At 40.1% G+C, this 16,247-nt stretch overlaps 1 protein-coding gene across 5 annotated transcripts in view; it reads left to right on the forward strand.

Annotated features, from left to right (window-relative positions):
* Window positions 1-16,247, forward strand: part of KIF26B (kinesin family member 26B) — a 278,191-nt gene that overhangs the window by 232,271 nt on the left and 29,673 nt on the right. The gene's annotated exons all lie outside the window — the stretch shown is intronic.

Below are 16,247 nucleotides of genomic sequence, written 5' to 3' on the forward strand. Positions count from 1 at the left end.
TAAATTAGTTTTAGAATTGAGGGATGAATACAGATGGTAGAAATAGATTTTTATTCACACCAGTTTCATTAAAGTGAATGGCAGAAATAGACCTAACTAAAACGAAATAAGGATTCACAGTTCCAGGATTATTATTATTATTTACAAAATATTCTGCTGTAAAGTGTATGTGGTTACCTTGTGCCTTGTACACTTCATAACCAGCCTGTGCCTCTCATTGGTTTGCTGAAGAAAAAAAAAAGTTTGGATATGATGCTCCAAACTCTTTGGAGAACAGATGGAATACAAATGTGATAACTAAATAAACAAATAATTGAAGGATTTTTATATGTCTAGCCAAGTTCTAATGGCCAGTGGGTATGAAAGCTGTCCATTAGAAGCTGCCTTAATTTGCTTGACATGTTGCCTGCCATTGGTACACAGAGAGAATTTTCTTGACACTAAGGCAAATTTTAAAAAAATAAAATTAAGACTAAAAATGACATAGGAAACTTCCTGATTTGTGTGCTGAGCCACAGCACATGAAAGGCTCACTACATGCAGACAGTTGCCATGGAGAGTGATTTCAAGCAGTCTTCATGTGGCAGCCATTTTGTGTGTGGTGGCTCAGGGTATATACAAAGCCTGTTCCAGGTGAAAATAATAGAAGTCCATTAAGTTTCCAAGTATATACATAACTTATATATTGCTGGTAAGTTTCCTAATTATCAAATGAAACTCTTTTGCTTTTCAGATTCCACCCCCAAGAATGGGAATGTTTCAGATAGGAATCCCTACATTATTTACTTCTATTCAGACGAGGTTATTTTTTATGTATAATCTGATTTTCTGAGAAAGTTGAATGATCTCAGTTTTTGTAATGATCTCTAGATACAGATACTTGAGGGTGTTGCTTGATCTGAATTCTTAAGCAAGCCAACCTGATTTGTACTTCCCAGACAAGAATCAGTAATTATTTTTGCACTTAGTGAATTTTGCAGTGCAGTTCTTTGATCAGAACTGTATATGACAATGTACCTTGCGCATTAAAATGCATACAGAAATTCCTTGTAGGATAAATTGCATTTTTGTATGCACTTTCTTCTTTTAAAAAGTGCAAAAATACATTTGAAAATAATGTAAATAAATGTTCATGTTTGTATTTTTAATTACTCATTGATGCAGACGCAAAACCGAATTACCTTATGAGTGAACAGGTGCAAAACTGACACTGACCAGAAACAGACTGATCTGTCTATCCCTAGATTTCCTCTAAAGTTTTAAGTTGGTATACAAAGTGATGTTTGGTGGTTAATGGAGGCGAGAGACTGTTTGGACTTGACCCCCTTGGTGCTGTTCTCCATGTGACATGCAGTGCTATGGGTCACCACAGATCAAAAAGCTTTGGAATATGTTTTCCCTCCTCTTCCATTTTTCTGTAAAAGACTACACTTGCCAGTTGTGATGTTTAGGATTGATTAATTGTATTTATGAGATAATTAGGGATAACAGAAAATTTTTAAGGGCTTCCTGTTAGTGACTTTGATATTCTTACTGCATATAATGTTTTGGGGCTATTGTAAAAGCATGCTTTTATTTGAAGGAATAAGCTGTATGAACTGAGGCACATGTATAGGCAAGAAAAATGTTTAATTCGTAGCACAGAAATAGTTCTGCTTTTCCTTACTGCTGTGCTATGGTCTGAAAGCACCAGGAGGCTGGCACACAAAGGTTTTCTCCGACAGATGCCAACAATCCTACTGAGTGACCTCCCCAGCTTCCTGGAGAGTTGCTCTATTTATACTGGTTGCAATTCCAATCTGAGTGGTTTGTGAAATTGAACAGCAGTCAATTTATTTTCAGGTACCACTCCATTTGGAATTGCAATTAGGATAACAAGATCAGTTCTCTAGTGCAGGAAATTGGGAAGGTCACGCTACAAGATGGTTGGCGTCTTGATGGGGGGCCCCTGCTACTTCAGATCAAGGGAATCTCACCCAACTGATCTAATTATGAAACCTTCTCAAAAGTTCATGAATATGCATGACACAATCACCAATATTTGACGTTAATTTCACTTGAGGAAATAACAACCCTGATATTCCACGTCTGAGTTGTAATGATTCACAGCAGGGGAGTCCCAGGGGAAAAAAATGTTGTATTCTCCTGAACAGAGACACTAGACAGTATTGTGAGACACGTTGTCCATATATGCTGTGTCATTAAGGTCATAAAATATTGGCAGCATTTTCACTGTCAGATATGAGGCCACCTGGAGAGTTTCCATGGGCTACATTCACACAGTGCTTTTGTCCATTTCCCCTACATTTCCCTAACTTAATACCAGCACTATATTTGATCTTTTACATAGTGTAAAAGCCACTTCTAGAAAACTAATGGAATAAAACCCATTTTTAGTGCTCATTTCCATGTTATCTGATTCCAGAAAAAAATCTACTTGCAGTCTCCTTAACCCAGAAAATTGCGAGAGTGAAGTGATGAAATTTGGTTTGGCATACCAGCATACACTTCTTTCCTGTTTTCATGGAGGAATCATTGGGGGGTGGGGAGGAGGCAGAAGCATGCATGTGCGGAAATGGTAAGAGAGGAGTGATGGTGTCCAATGGCACCTGTTGTTGAGCAACACACCCACTGGTGTGAATGAAGTTTAGCATTAACCTTTCCCTTTTCTCCTGCCATTTCTGTCTAATGAAAATTGGGCAGAGACTATGAATTGTTTTGGACAATATGAAGGAGAGTTGGCAGAGGAAGTGTGTGCATGTCACACATCCTTTGTGCACTTTCTGTGTAACATTTGAAGTTTCATTTTGGGGAGGAATATGATCAGTAGCTCTATGTGTGGGAGCTAACATATCTCATCAATGAGATGAATGGGTACCTTCTTTGGATAATATACAGGAAGCATCAATATACAAATAAAGACACACAAGTCACTTGGACTTTCTTTGTGTTTCATTGTTAGCATATGAAGTTGCTCTGTGCTTCATCTGTGAATACAGTTGGTACCAAATAAATGTTCCAGTGGCTTACAACCAGCCATTTATTGCCAATGAATTTTAACAAGCATTACCAGGTAATGTCAAGACTGATTGAGTTTGGAAGAGGTCACTGTCCTGTCTTGCCTCCTAAAGAATGCTATTGTGATTCCAGCTCCTCTGGGTAATCAGATCACAATTAATAACAGGAAAGGACATTTATTTGTGATGACAAAATGTTATGTTTATACATGCATTCATCGATTCTGGAGACAATGCCAGAATAATAAGAATAAGAATAAGAATAAGAATAAGAATAAGAATAATTTTTATTTATATCCCGCCCTCCCCAGCCGAAGCTGGGCTCAGGGCGGCTAACAACAATCAAAATAGTCCAACATTCTAAAAACATTCATTATAAAATTAATTAAAATCAAATTAAGATCAAATTAATGGCAACCATCAAGCAAAATTCTGTGCAGATTGCCAGGGGAGGGGGTCAGGCTGCGCCCTGACCAAAGGCCTGGTGGGCTCTAGTCTCTTGTGACAGAGCGTTCCACCAGATTGGAGCCATGGCCGAGAAAGCCCTGGCTCTAGTTGAGGCCAGCCTAACCTCTCCGTGGCCTGGGATCTATAGGATGTTTTTATTTGCAGACTGTAAATTTCTCTGTGGGGCATACCAGGAGAGGCGGTCCTGTAGGTACGAGGGTCCTAGGCCGTATAGGGCTTTAAAGGTTAAAACCAGCACCTTAAACCTGATCCTGTACTCCACCGGGAGCCAGTGCAGCTGGTATAGTACCGGATGAATATGATCTCACAGCGAAGACCCCATAAGGAGTCTCGCCGCGGCATTCTGCACCCGCTGGAGTTTCTGGGTCAGTCTCAAGGGCAGCCCCAGAGCCTTCCTTCAATATAAAGGCAAGAAATCTTTAAAAAAATTAGACCCTAGCCTTTGTGTGTGTGCCATGAGTTGTTGGCTGTATTTAATGATGAAAGGAACTGCTATTCACATATGTATACACATATTTAAGAAGGGGTGAAAATTTGACTTTCTAAGAATTCCTGATTTTGGTACTATGCAAATTTATTTAAATGTAATCAGTCAGAAAGTTAAACTCACAAACGTATGCTCAGCAGTAATTCACTTGACCAGCTGAAGTAATAACTATCGTATAGCAGGAGTATCACCTGATGTCTAACTCTTTATAGATACATTAGAAATTCCAAACATAGCAGCTGCTCTATGATAGCCTGACTACATGAAAGCTATCATGTGATTACCATAAGTCTGAGGAAATTTGCCTTCCAGTTGCATTAATATGACATGGCAACTGTGCTTCATTGCTCTTAGAAGCAATCTCTAACGTTCTTGTTCCAAACATGGTCAGGCATCAGGTGGAGAAAAGGAAACTTTCATTTTCCTCCTGGAGTTTTCTTTTTTTGTAATTGCCCAGTGCCTGTGCTACCCTGTTTGCACAGTAGCTGATGTTTGTGCCATGAATGAAAGATGCAAGGAAGGACAGCTGTTAAAATGTCTCCATGGTTGACCTGCTAGAGGTTTATGGGTGCCTCTTACTCCTGTTTGTGGAGACATGCGCTGGACAGTGTCCCCACTCCCCCACCCCTAAAAACTGTTTGGTTCCTCTAACTCCTGCCATGGTGCTTCTGTATAGAGCTGTGACATGGGATTTATAGTGAAGCGAGAATCTAAATTCCTGGGGAATCTCCACATAGGATCTACCAACTCAGCAAGTTAAGGAAGTTGCTCCTAAGGAGATACCAGCTTATGCAGGAGGCCACGTTCTGCCTTTCAGACTGTGCAGCTGCACTGACCCTGCCCTGTGTCTGAAATGTGGCTTTTGCTTTCTAAATGCTTGTCCTAGCAATTCAGTTTGCAAGCCACTGAAACAGTGGCAGGCCACAGTACAGGCCTGGTCCTTTCTGCCTGTTGTTACTCTGCCTCTAATTCCCTATCAGGAGACTATCTCTATTAATAGATTGTTGGTTGTGAGTATATTCTGATACTTATGAGTACAAAATGACTCATGTATGCCATTTATTTGTGAATACTGCAGTGCCTGGTGTGCAAACACAATTACTCTAGTCATCTGTTGTCTGTAGTGTATAATATCAGCACTATTTTAAAGATCCACCAACAGTCAGCAGTATTTTAGCAGTCTGACTCTTCTCTGACATAAGCATATGGATCCTAATTAGTTTTCAGTTTAACTGAGATTTCTTCTGTTATGATAAAATTTATTACAAGCTGCCCTCAATATAGAGATGTAGGCACATGTACAATATAATCTGTTTCTTTGCATTTTATCCTGATTTTTTGTTGTTTTCTGGTAGGTGCCTGTGAGATGGTTAAACAAGTAGAACATATAGGATCCGCCTACTGGTGGACTGGATGATTAAGTGATAGAACATAAGTAGCTTTTAAAAATTTATTTTAGTAGTGATGTTCACAGATAGAGAAACTCTGCTAATCCTTCCAATGATGTGCCAAAGGCACAAGTTAGTTTCAAAGGACAGACAAAATGATAGATGAAGAGATTCATTGGTATCTGCTCTGAGGACTCATGCTACAATCAGAGCTGGTGGGGGGGGGGTCATTTTTGTTAAACAATAAGTTTCAGTGATAAAATCAGAGCTGAGTTGTAAAAATTATAAAGAACAGTTGAGCCCATAGCATAATAAAAAGTAAAATTATGCAAATTATAAAGTGCCTAGCCATAGGCTAATCTTACATAATGAAATGTTGAACAAGCAAAGCAGGGAACCCCCTTTTTAGTGGGATAGGAATAAAATCATACTCAAAAACATAGTTTAAAACAGAACTGAAGATCCATGAATCTACCAGCAATATGTGTTCGAAACCTTTCAATGTAAAATGAACATATAAATGGTATAACCAAACAAAATAAAATACCTGTGACACGCTGGTAACATATGAACTGTGCTCGTCAGTTTCCATTCTTTTTAACTTCGTACATACTGTTAGGCATTCCCAAATTCTCTGCACAATAAGATTTTCAGTGTTTCATTGGTTACCAGGGCTTAGTTTCCTTTGGAATTTAACTATTTCTTTAATAGGGTGTGCAACTACGTTTTAGGCAAAATTTGCCCCAAAGTGATATATACAATCCAACAACAGAACCATTTAAAAAAGAATCAAAATACAAATAATTCATCTATCTCTGGAGAACAGCATCCAATAGCTCAGCCCCCAAAGGCCATGATGAAGAAAGGAGTCTTTGAGGCTCTTTAAAATTAACAAGGGAAGGCGTGACTTTACTGGAGGCTTGCTGGTGCTCTGTAATATTTGTGTTTGTTTAGAAGCATAAAGGTTGAGCATAGGTGGAAGTACAGTATTAAACACTCCAATGGCTGTCCTAGGTTCAGTACTCCCACATCAGTTTCTCAATGAAGGTGCAGGAAGAAATGCATGCCCCCTTCCCCAAACTGGCTCTCCTCTCCCAGAATACTTACCAGTCATAATTTAAACGAAGGTCTACCAGTTATTCCCTATGGCTGGTGTAGTAACCTTTGGCCCCCAGGTGTTGGAGAATGATAACTTCCATGCTTACTAGGGCTGATGGAAATTATAGTTCATCAACATCTGGAGGGCCAAAAAATCTCCACTCCTGCCCTATGGCAACTGAGCACCTTAGTTTACCTTAGATTATGCCCAGCTAGACCTGTTCAGCCAGGGTGGTTTTTTACCACCTTACAGTTTTTATTTTTACAATCACAAGCACACAGGGTTGGAAGAGACCCTGAGAGATCACCAGTTAGTTCAACACCAAACCAGTAACAATGTATTTGCTAAGAAGCAAAAATTGTATTTCTTCTGATGCTTTTTTTTGTCATTTGGGCCCATAAACGAGTTTCCGTTATTTAAGAACTGGGAGTAATATTTTCAATTGTAGAGAGAAACCATTAGTAAGATTATTTTGTTTCTATTTTAAAAATCACCCTTCTCAACTCTGATGTCCACTGTCGTTTAGCCCCAAATTTTGCTCACACAGTTTTTCTCTTGAATTTAGCTGCTGGGGCTACACACACACACCACTCTCTTCAAAAAGAAGAAATCAGTTATAAAGATGAGGAAATGTGGAGCAGTATTAACTTTAGCCCCCTTTTAACCCTGAATAGATTCAGAGACACTATTATTGCTTATTGAAAAGGGCTCCACCCACATAGCCCTTGCAGGTGGGTCAAGGAGAGAAATGGCCATTGTACAGAACACCCATTTGAATGTTCTGTTACTTTTCCAGTTCAGGGTACATCCACAATACATCTCTGACTCCTAGCTTGATCAGGAGAAAATATTTTACTGTTAAGGCTCTGGCATTTATATGCAATGTTCAACACTCTTTTCTGAATTCTAAGAGAGTTATGTTTTGTGCCACAAGTGGTTAATGACCCAGCCCTTTGGATTCTTTCTAAAACTCTTTGATTCTACCACCACCACCCCAGCTTGGAGAAAAGTGTGAGTTATTGCTTTTGAATAGGATCTTGTATATTGAAGTTAAAAGGAAAAGCACTGAGAACCTCTGTGCTTAACCTCTCTCCTCCTGCTATGAATTGCTTTCTGTATTTCTGGAGAGAAATTGCACATAATGTAAATGTGGCATTATGACACATGTATTTGACTGCCAGAAATAAAGTTCACAGATGAAGAAACTCCACTAAGCTTGTCTCCTGTTTCAGTGGTTTGCCCAGGGCACAAGTCAATTTCAAAGGACAGACAAGAAGAAAGACCAAGGAGCTCATTGGTGGCCATTCTTCTGAGGACGCAGTAAAGCTTGTAGGAGCTCAGCAAGAAAATGGGAGCTGAGTTGTGCAAATTACACAATTGAGCCTTTAATATAGTCAGTCAAAATGTCAGGATTCCAGTGAATTATTTACACTTTCTGGCTGTTCTTCCCATTTCAGGAGACCTGTGGGAAGTATCACTGGTACCACTCAGAAATTGCCACAATCTATTTGTAATCCAAGGGACATGGGTGGCTCTGTGGGTAAACCACAGAGCCTAGGACTTGCCGATCAGAAGGTCGGTGGTTTGAATCCCCGCGACGGGGTGAGCTCCCGTTGCTCGGTCCCTGCTCCTGCCAACCTAGCAGTTCGAAAGCATGTCAAAGTGCAAGTAGATAAATAGGTACCGCTCCAGCAGGAAGGTAAACCGCGTTTCCGTGCGCTGCTCTGGTTCGCCAGAAGCAGCTTAGTCATACTGGCCACATGACCTGGAAGCTGTACGCCGGCTCCCTCGGCCAATAAAGCAAGATGAGCACCGCAACCCCAGAGTCGGTCACGACTGGCCCTAATGGTCAGGGGTCCCTTTACCTTTACCTTATTTGTAATCCATCTAAAAAGATCTGAGAAAAATTCATTATTATTTTCATGGACAATTGGTAAGCGAACGTTTACAAAATCATGTTGTTATATTTTCAACATGAGTCTTTTTCAGAAAATATGTCTGTCCTCTGTGATTTTTTTTTAAAGATATGGTGTAAAAATGAGTATATAATAAATAATAAGATTCCATTGATAATGTTAAACATAGGCCAATATTTACATAATGACAGGCAAAATTGCTTCCAAAGTTCTAGTCATCATAAACATCAGTCATTCTGATGATTGTTCATCTGTTGGAATTCTGCCTGGGTCAGAGGAATGTGCCACAACGTAGGCACCGGCAGATATTCCTTGTCGACCTCCCCGCTGCTACTCCCGGCAGATAAGCAGACGAGGTCTCGGCGATTCTTCCCAGATGTGTGAGAAGAACACACTGTTTCTTCTCTCTCCCCTTTGGTATCCCCAGGGAGGGGAAAGAAGCAGACAGAAATCTATTTACATCCTTTATTTCTGTCTCTTACATCAGTACAGAGAAACATGTCTGCACTCAACAGCAGTAAGAATCAAAACTCCTCCCATGTACTTCCAGTACGGGTCATATGACACACACATTGAGCTAACATCCGGTGCTCAGTACAGAATGGACTGCCCCTTTCTTCCCATGGCAACAGTCACAAACTTCCTGTCTGGCTTTCCAGTCACAAGCAGCTGACTGACCTGCTACAGCCTTTGCTTGCTGCTGCATTGGTGCTTTATGGTAACACTGTTGTGTACTGGCTGTTTAGATATTTTGTAATAACACATTGCTTATACAATTGTGTGGTGTGTTTTATATCAAATGAAGGTTGATGTAATGATATTTATGTATACGGTATAAGCATTGAGATTTTAGTTACAATGCATATTTATCTCTCATCATCTCTTTTCAGGAGGCTCCCATATTACCAATATTTTCAGTGATGATTTTGCTATCTCATTGAAAGATATTTAGGCTAAAATATTCTGGATGCTTACATGCAAATATGCCTTACTGAATGTACAGGAATCTGTACAGCAATGTGGCATACTGGGAACAATATAGATCTTGTGTAAATTATGGACTGTATTAGCTCTGTAATGGGTTCATAATTACCTGATATTGGGGTTTGTTACATGGTGACTGAGAATAATTTAAAATTAATTTCTGTTGTAAGATTATGTGAAACTTAGTATAAGTATGACTGTTGGTGGTAGGCAAGTGTTACTGCCCAAATTTCCTGGAAAGAGTCTTCTAATAATGGCAACAATAGCTGTTAAAAGGTCTAAGTACTAGAAAATGAGAGCAAACCAAAGGAAAAATGTATGAGTGAAGAACATTTGGGAATTATTTTACCATAAGGTCAAACTGTATGTTACATTGAATGTGTGACTACATTTAATGTATCTGTTTGAGTTGCATATCTCAAATGGATATTCATGCATATCCCAGCTTTGACCTGTCCTAAAGTGACAGTACACCTTAAGCTTTTTAGGAACAAAGCCACTAAACATTCCATTTCTATGAAATTTACAAAACCAGGTCTGTTTTTCATGTCTTAGTAACACCTTAGCTTACTCTGACAATCATGTTTAACCTTCCTTTTTATAGAACTGCTTGTGTACCAGAAATGACTATGTCATAATGAAAGACAAACCCCATACAGGCAATTTTAGCAAACAAGACTGTGACTATTTTTCAGTGCAATTGGTTGTCACAATTCCTTTCTCTCCCTCTTCCCTTTTTCTATTTCCTTTCTCTTTTAACCAATAATCCTTCAAGAACTGGAATTACCTCTTATCTCTGTTTCTGCAGCATACAAAAACAATTAAACCCCATAACTAAGCATAGTTTTATTCTGTTCCACAATGTAAATGTTTATTAAAACAGGAATGTCTACTGTTCTGGGCCAAGACATTTTGCTTCCTGAGGTGAAAATAGTACTGAAAGCATCTCACTCGGCCCAATGGTAGGTCTGGGCCTGACAGATGTATGGGATCATTGTTAGGGTACGTTGTAGAGGACCCCAAAACCCCAGATTGACTTCCTGCTCTTACAACAACTATTCTTAATTCCTGTCTATAAAACGGGACGATAGCAGGGTTGCAACTGTAATTAATGAATCAAAAAGTTCTACCTCAATACAAAAAAATGGAGCTCTCTTGATCATCTCTTGATCATCAAGCTGACACTGATCTTTAAAAGTATGTGTGTATATGCCAGGCTCAGCAGAAAATGGAGGTTCTACTAGTCCAGCATTTTCTTCTGGAAGCTCACTAGCAGGGCATGCTGTGAAAGTGATGCTTATCTTCTGTTTTATTTATATCTTGCTTCTAATAATCCGAGGAATTTTGCCCATTTACACAGAGGTTCCATTATGCCATCATAGCTAATGACCATTAACAGATAACTTCCATGAATTTTCCTAATTTTTTTATCAAAGGCATCTAAACCTGAAGACAACACCACAAACATCTTGTGTAGTAATATGATGTTTAACCTGTCCCTCTTATTGAAGAGTTTTGACAATTGCACTTCAAGGAGTAGGGCTGGGATCCAACCATGATGTTTCACAATTTAGAGAAGACTTAGCACCCCACACCAACCCAATGCTGCTATGCTATACCAAATTATACTTTTTCTTATTAATTGACTAATACAGACAGAAGCAGGTGCAGGCATAATGTTTATATTTACTGACTACGTGAAATATATTTACATTTGCTCACTTTCTGCCAATAAATTACTGTATGACAGCAGGCTCAAGGGCGTACCACGGCTTATCATGTAATAATCACACACCTAGGTGGTTAATAGCATTTGCCATTGGCCTGCTACTAGCAAGAAACCATGATATGTGATTTGTATGAGTAGGCACACATGCCATGGCATGTTATATGGCTTAATAAAAAAAAATAAGGTTCTGTTTTCAGTTTTAATTTTGCTGTCACCAATGTTTGCATTCCTTTTTTTTATTGGTTAGAGTCCTAAGAGAAATGGAAAGGAGGAATGAGAGGGGGGCGGAAAGATAAAATATTTATGACTTAATATGTTTTAGACCTGGAATAAATACATAAAATTGTCTAAATAATCTCCTAGGGACAGGGGAATTTTGAGCCAATTTTTTAACTTGGTTCCCATTCTTTTGTATATTTCCTTTTCATTTGGAAATGAAATTGGTGCTGTTCATCTTCTTCTTTTTTTAATAATCACCTTGACAATCACAAAGACAGAACACTCCTTTCTGATCATTCACATTCAGCTCAAGGTGGGGGGAGGTACATCTGAATGCAAGGGAAGCATACTGAATCCTAGTTCTCAGTGAGGTAGCAGCTTTGTGTTTGGGCTTCTGATTGCAGCACTTCAGGCTTGTCGATAAGGGTTTCCAGGGTGGGGTGGCTCCCTGACTGTAAAAGGATTCCTGCACACAGAAAAACTAACATGCCAAGGAGAAGGCTAGACTATAATATTTCTAATAATAATTAGAGTGTGTTTATGGAGGCCCAATACCCACCTGCAACCCAAAATGGTATAGCCCAGGCAGTTTTATTACTTCAATGTAAATTACATATTTTCATTTTTTAGAAGTATCCTTGAGTGGCATGGGAAGTCTCAAACCCATCAGCTGACTGGCAATTCTATTCCTATATAGCTTACTGGGGCCTGTTCTCCATCAGTCCTGTTCCTTGCAAGGCTCCACTCACTTCCAGCAAAATAAAATATATGTATCAGAACTAATTGTTCTGACCTGTCCATACCAGATTCCCACAGCAGCAAGGCAGGACAAAGGCAGAAGGTGAACTAAGGCCTTGCTTCCTCTGGTCCACCTTCCCCAAGGTCCACCCCACTTGGGCTAAAGAAGATCAAGGGCCAAATATTCCTAGTGTGCAAAGGAGCACTTGTTCACTTGTCCCATCTGGCATGGTCCCAGCACCATTTGTCAGGTTGTTAGCAATGGAAGCCCTTGATTCCTTTGAGGAGTCTGGCTCAGGGGACAGTATCCCTTGTATAACTCGAGCAGCCTCACAACTGCCAGAAAGTCAATATCTGTGATCAACAATATTGAAGAGTCTTCCTTAGAAAAGGTAGTTTGCCTATACAGTGGTGCCTCGCTAGACGAAAAGAATCCGTTCCGCGATTCTCTTCGTCTAGCGGTTTTTTCGTCTTGCGAAGCAAGCCCATTGACAGCTTAGCGGATTAGCGCTACAGCTGTCAAGCGGCTTCCAGCGATCAGCTGTTAAGCGGCTTATCAGCGGAACGGCTGATAAGCGGCTTAGCGGCTTAAGAAAAAGGCGAAAAAAGCGAAAAAAACCCGCGGGGGGATGCAAGATTTTTTTTGTCTTGCGAAGCAACCCCATAGGGAAATTCGTTTTGCGAAGTGCCTCCAAAACGGAAAACCCTTTCGTCTAGCGGGTTTTTCGCCTTGCGAGGCGTTCGTCTTGCGGGGCACCACTGTACAGTGGTGCCTCGCAAGACGAAATTAATCCGTTCCGTGAGGCTCTTCGTATAGCGGTTTTTTCGTCTTGCGAAGCAAGCCCATTGACAGCTTAGCGGATTAGCGGTTTAGCGGCTTTTAGCGATCAGCTGTTAAGCGGCTTATCAGCGGATTAGCTGATAAGCGGCTTAGCGGCTTAGGAAAAGGGGGGGGGAGGGAAAAAACCCCGCAGGAACTTGCAAGACATTTTCGTCTTGCGAAGCAAGCCCATAGGGAAATTCGTTTTGCGAAGCGCCTCCAAAACGGAAAACCCTTTCGTCTAGCAGGTTTTCCGTCTTGCGAGGCGTTCGTCTTGCGGGGCACCACTGTAGTCAGTAACTGGCTGAATAATCAACAACATTAGATGGTGGACAGGGACCAGGTGATTACAGGGCTTGAGATAGTTGAGCCTGTACTGTGCCTAAATGGCAGCATTTACCAACTAAATCCAGGTTCTTCCATCTGCCATGCATATGCCCAAAATATTCAATCATCTAATGATAAGGAAGGATGCCTAGTGACAGACATCAAAGTCAGCAGGCATAATTCTCATAACTGCAATACGACAAGGACCACCCCTCCCTATATGAGCCAACCTGGACCTAGCAATTATCATCTGATGCCCTTCTTTGTGTGCCCTGTCCACGAGATGTCTGGAGAATAGCAACATGAGAACTGGCCTTTTCTGCAGTGGCTCCCTATTTGTGGAATGCTCTCCCCAGGGAGGCTTGCCTGTCACCTTCATTGTATATCTTTAGGCAAAAATGTTTCTTTTCAGCCAGGTCTTTGGTTGATTAACATTCTGTGTCCTTTTAAATATTTTGGGGGGGGGCATGCTATTGGTTTGTTTTGCTTTCGTTCTTATTTTTATTATGTATTATGTGTTTTTATTTTATATTTTTATGCTGTGAACCACCCTGAGATTTTTGACTGAAGGTGGTGTACAAATTAATTAATTAATAATAACTATATTCCTCATAACACAGAATTCTAACTGCATCTTTGGGAACAGAGCTACTGAACTGCTGTCACACAAGGGTAATTTAGGACCGGGGATTTGTGCCATCTTGAAAGGCTATCTTCAGAATGTTTTGATCCATATTTTTGTATGCTACTTTCATTAAAGTTGAAGTCAGCAGAAATATTTTTTGATATAAAATGTTTTGTGGGGTATTTTTACATAACAATTATCCTTTATCAAAGTACCTTTGATTACCCCACTAGAAATAACCTAGCATTTGAAGAATATTGGCTTATTTTCCTTATTGAAATAAAGCACCCATCTTCCTTTATTCTGACAGGAGGATAGAATCAGCTTTCAAAAAAATACAGATGCCCTGTGCATTTGTATACCTATTTGTCGGGTACCGGTATATTTTGAAATATAATAGGTGTGATTAAAAAAGAAAAAAAGAATTCAGAGATTTAAACTGCTGCAAGATCAAAGGAACAGAGGCAGCAGCTACTAGGTGGCTTGTGTCTGATGGCATTTTTTCTGTCTCTGTGTGGGTTTTTTTTAAAAAAATCATTAGCATATCTTTTTGAAAGAGATAATTGAACCATTGAATTGGGAGGTCCAGATCTTGAATATAAAATGCAAAATATTTGCAAATTGCATGATTAGTAACCTTTCCATTGTAGTTTTCTTTTGGGAAGCTGTTAAGCTAGCTATAAGAAAGGAGGCAGCTAACTGTAGCCTACAGCAAAGGGAAGATTATCAAGATAATGCTAGACTTTTTTTGCGTCAAATATGAAACATTGCTGGTTTTTAAAATCATCTGTTGTTATTTATAAGCATGATCTCAATAGATGTAGCACAGGAATGTGCGTAATATCATCTCTCTTCCAACAGCAAGAATGCACTTCAGCGTAATTCAGGGTTCAGGTGACCTACAGACATCCATCATTTATAAGTCTCGAGGAAGACCACACCAGTTTGCTGATGATGGCTGCATGACTTAGTTATTCTCATGAGACCTAGATATAGTCTGTTGCCCTTTTGCACTGTCATTCCATGTTGTGCTTTGATGGACGCATGAGTAAATGAAAGGCTTGGTATCGATTTCCATACAGATGTTAATAATTTCTGTGTACATCATCCATGGAATAGTGGTTACTCTTGCACAGAATTTGATAGTGCAGTATTCCTTGATTGAAGAGATGATGCACGAAGCTTGCACAACAGCCTTTTATCTTTTGGTCTGTGTGGATTCAAAGCTGAATCAGAGAAATGAACGCATTTTCCCTTGCTGTCATCTTAATGGACTTTTGTTTACATCACATGCCATCAAATACTGTAGAGGGATTGACTAGCTCTGCCCACAGGAAGCTGAGAACCGGCAGATTCTGTGCAAAACAGAAGGTTGCACTTGAACTTTCTGGGGAAACTTTCAGACTTTCTGATGGATGCTTTGTTTACACATGATGAAATGGAGCTATTTGCTGCTGAATGGATCTATTTAGGATAGCAATATGTCTTGCAGCCAGTGTCTTTAGACTCTCTCTTAAGAAAAATAATCAGGAAACAATTTGCTTATCTTGTACTTTATCTGCAAACACACACACACACACACTCACAATAGAGCTACTATATCTGCGCATAGTAACTCTATTGTGTGTGTGTTGGTATCCCACTCCCTCACAGCAAGCAGTTTCAGCAAATTACCCCTTATGGCAGCAGGGGGAAGTACCAGTAGAGGCTGGTGCTAGTTGGTTCTGGTAGGGCAGGGAAGCCAATGTTAGGTGGCACCAGAACCTATCACACCAGGTGGGTGCAGGCCCCAGGAGACCCCAGAGGGCAGCCTTTGCTATTTCCTCCCTAGGGGTGTGAGGATACCAGCAGAGCCTACTATTCACCAAGAGGCAGTTGTAGAGGCAGCATTGGGTGGACATTGCAGAGGAGGAGGCAGATCTGACTTCCAAGGAGTGTGCCGCTGCAACAACCTCAGGCAGTGCATTCATTGGAGGCCGGATTTGCTGCCCCTGTGGATCCTGACACCCAGTTGCCTTACTTTGTGTCATGGCTGGCCTTGGAGCCAACTAATTTTAGTTTTGTCCATACCCTCCTCCCTGCTGAGTTCTGCAGGGAACTAAGGATGGCGGGGTATAAATAATAAAATTATTATTATTATTATTATTATTATTATTATTATTATTATTATTGAGGAGGGAGCATAATTCCCATCCATTCCCATAGGGCTCTCAAAGGACAAGTGCCTGGTGAATTGTACTCTTGTAACTGCATTAATAGAATGGATGGTTCCTACCATCATCACATAACACAGTGACTGTTTTACTCCTGAATTGCCTTGTGCACTGCTGACAAGAGGCAGGGTTTTGTTTTGGAAAAAAAATCATTCTAAATAAGTTTTTGTTGTTGAATTTTTGATGCCACGCCATCGCCTGCAGTAATAATTGGGGT

This window comes from Podarcis gaigeae (genome assembly GCF_964106915.1).
Source record: "Podarcis gaigeae genome assembly, chromosome: 3".
In the NCBI taxonomy this organism is placed as follows: domain Eukaryota; kingdom Metazoa; phylum Chordata; class Lepidosauria; order Squamata; family Lacertidae; genus Podarcis; species Podarcis gaigeae.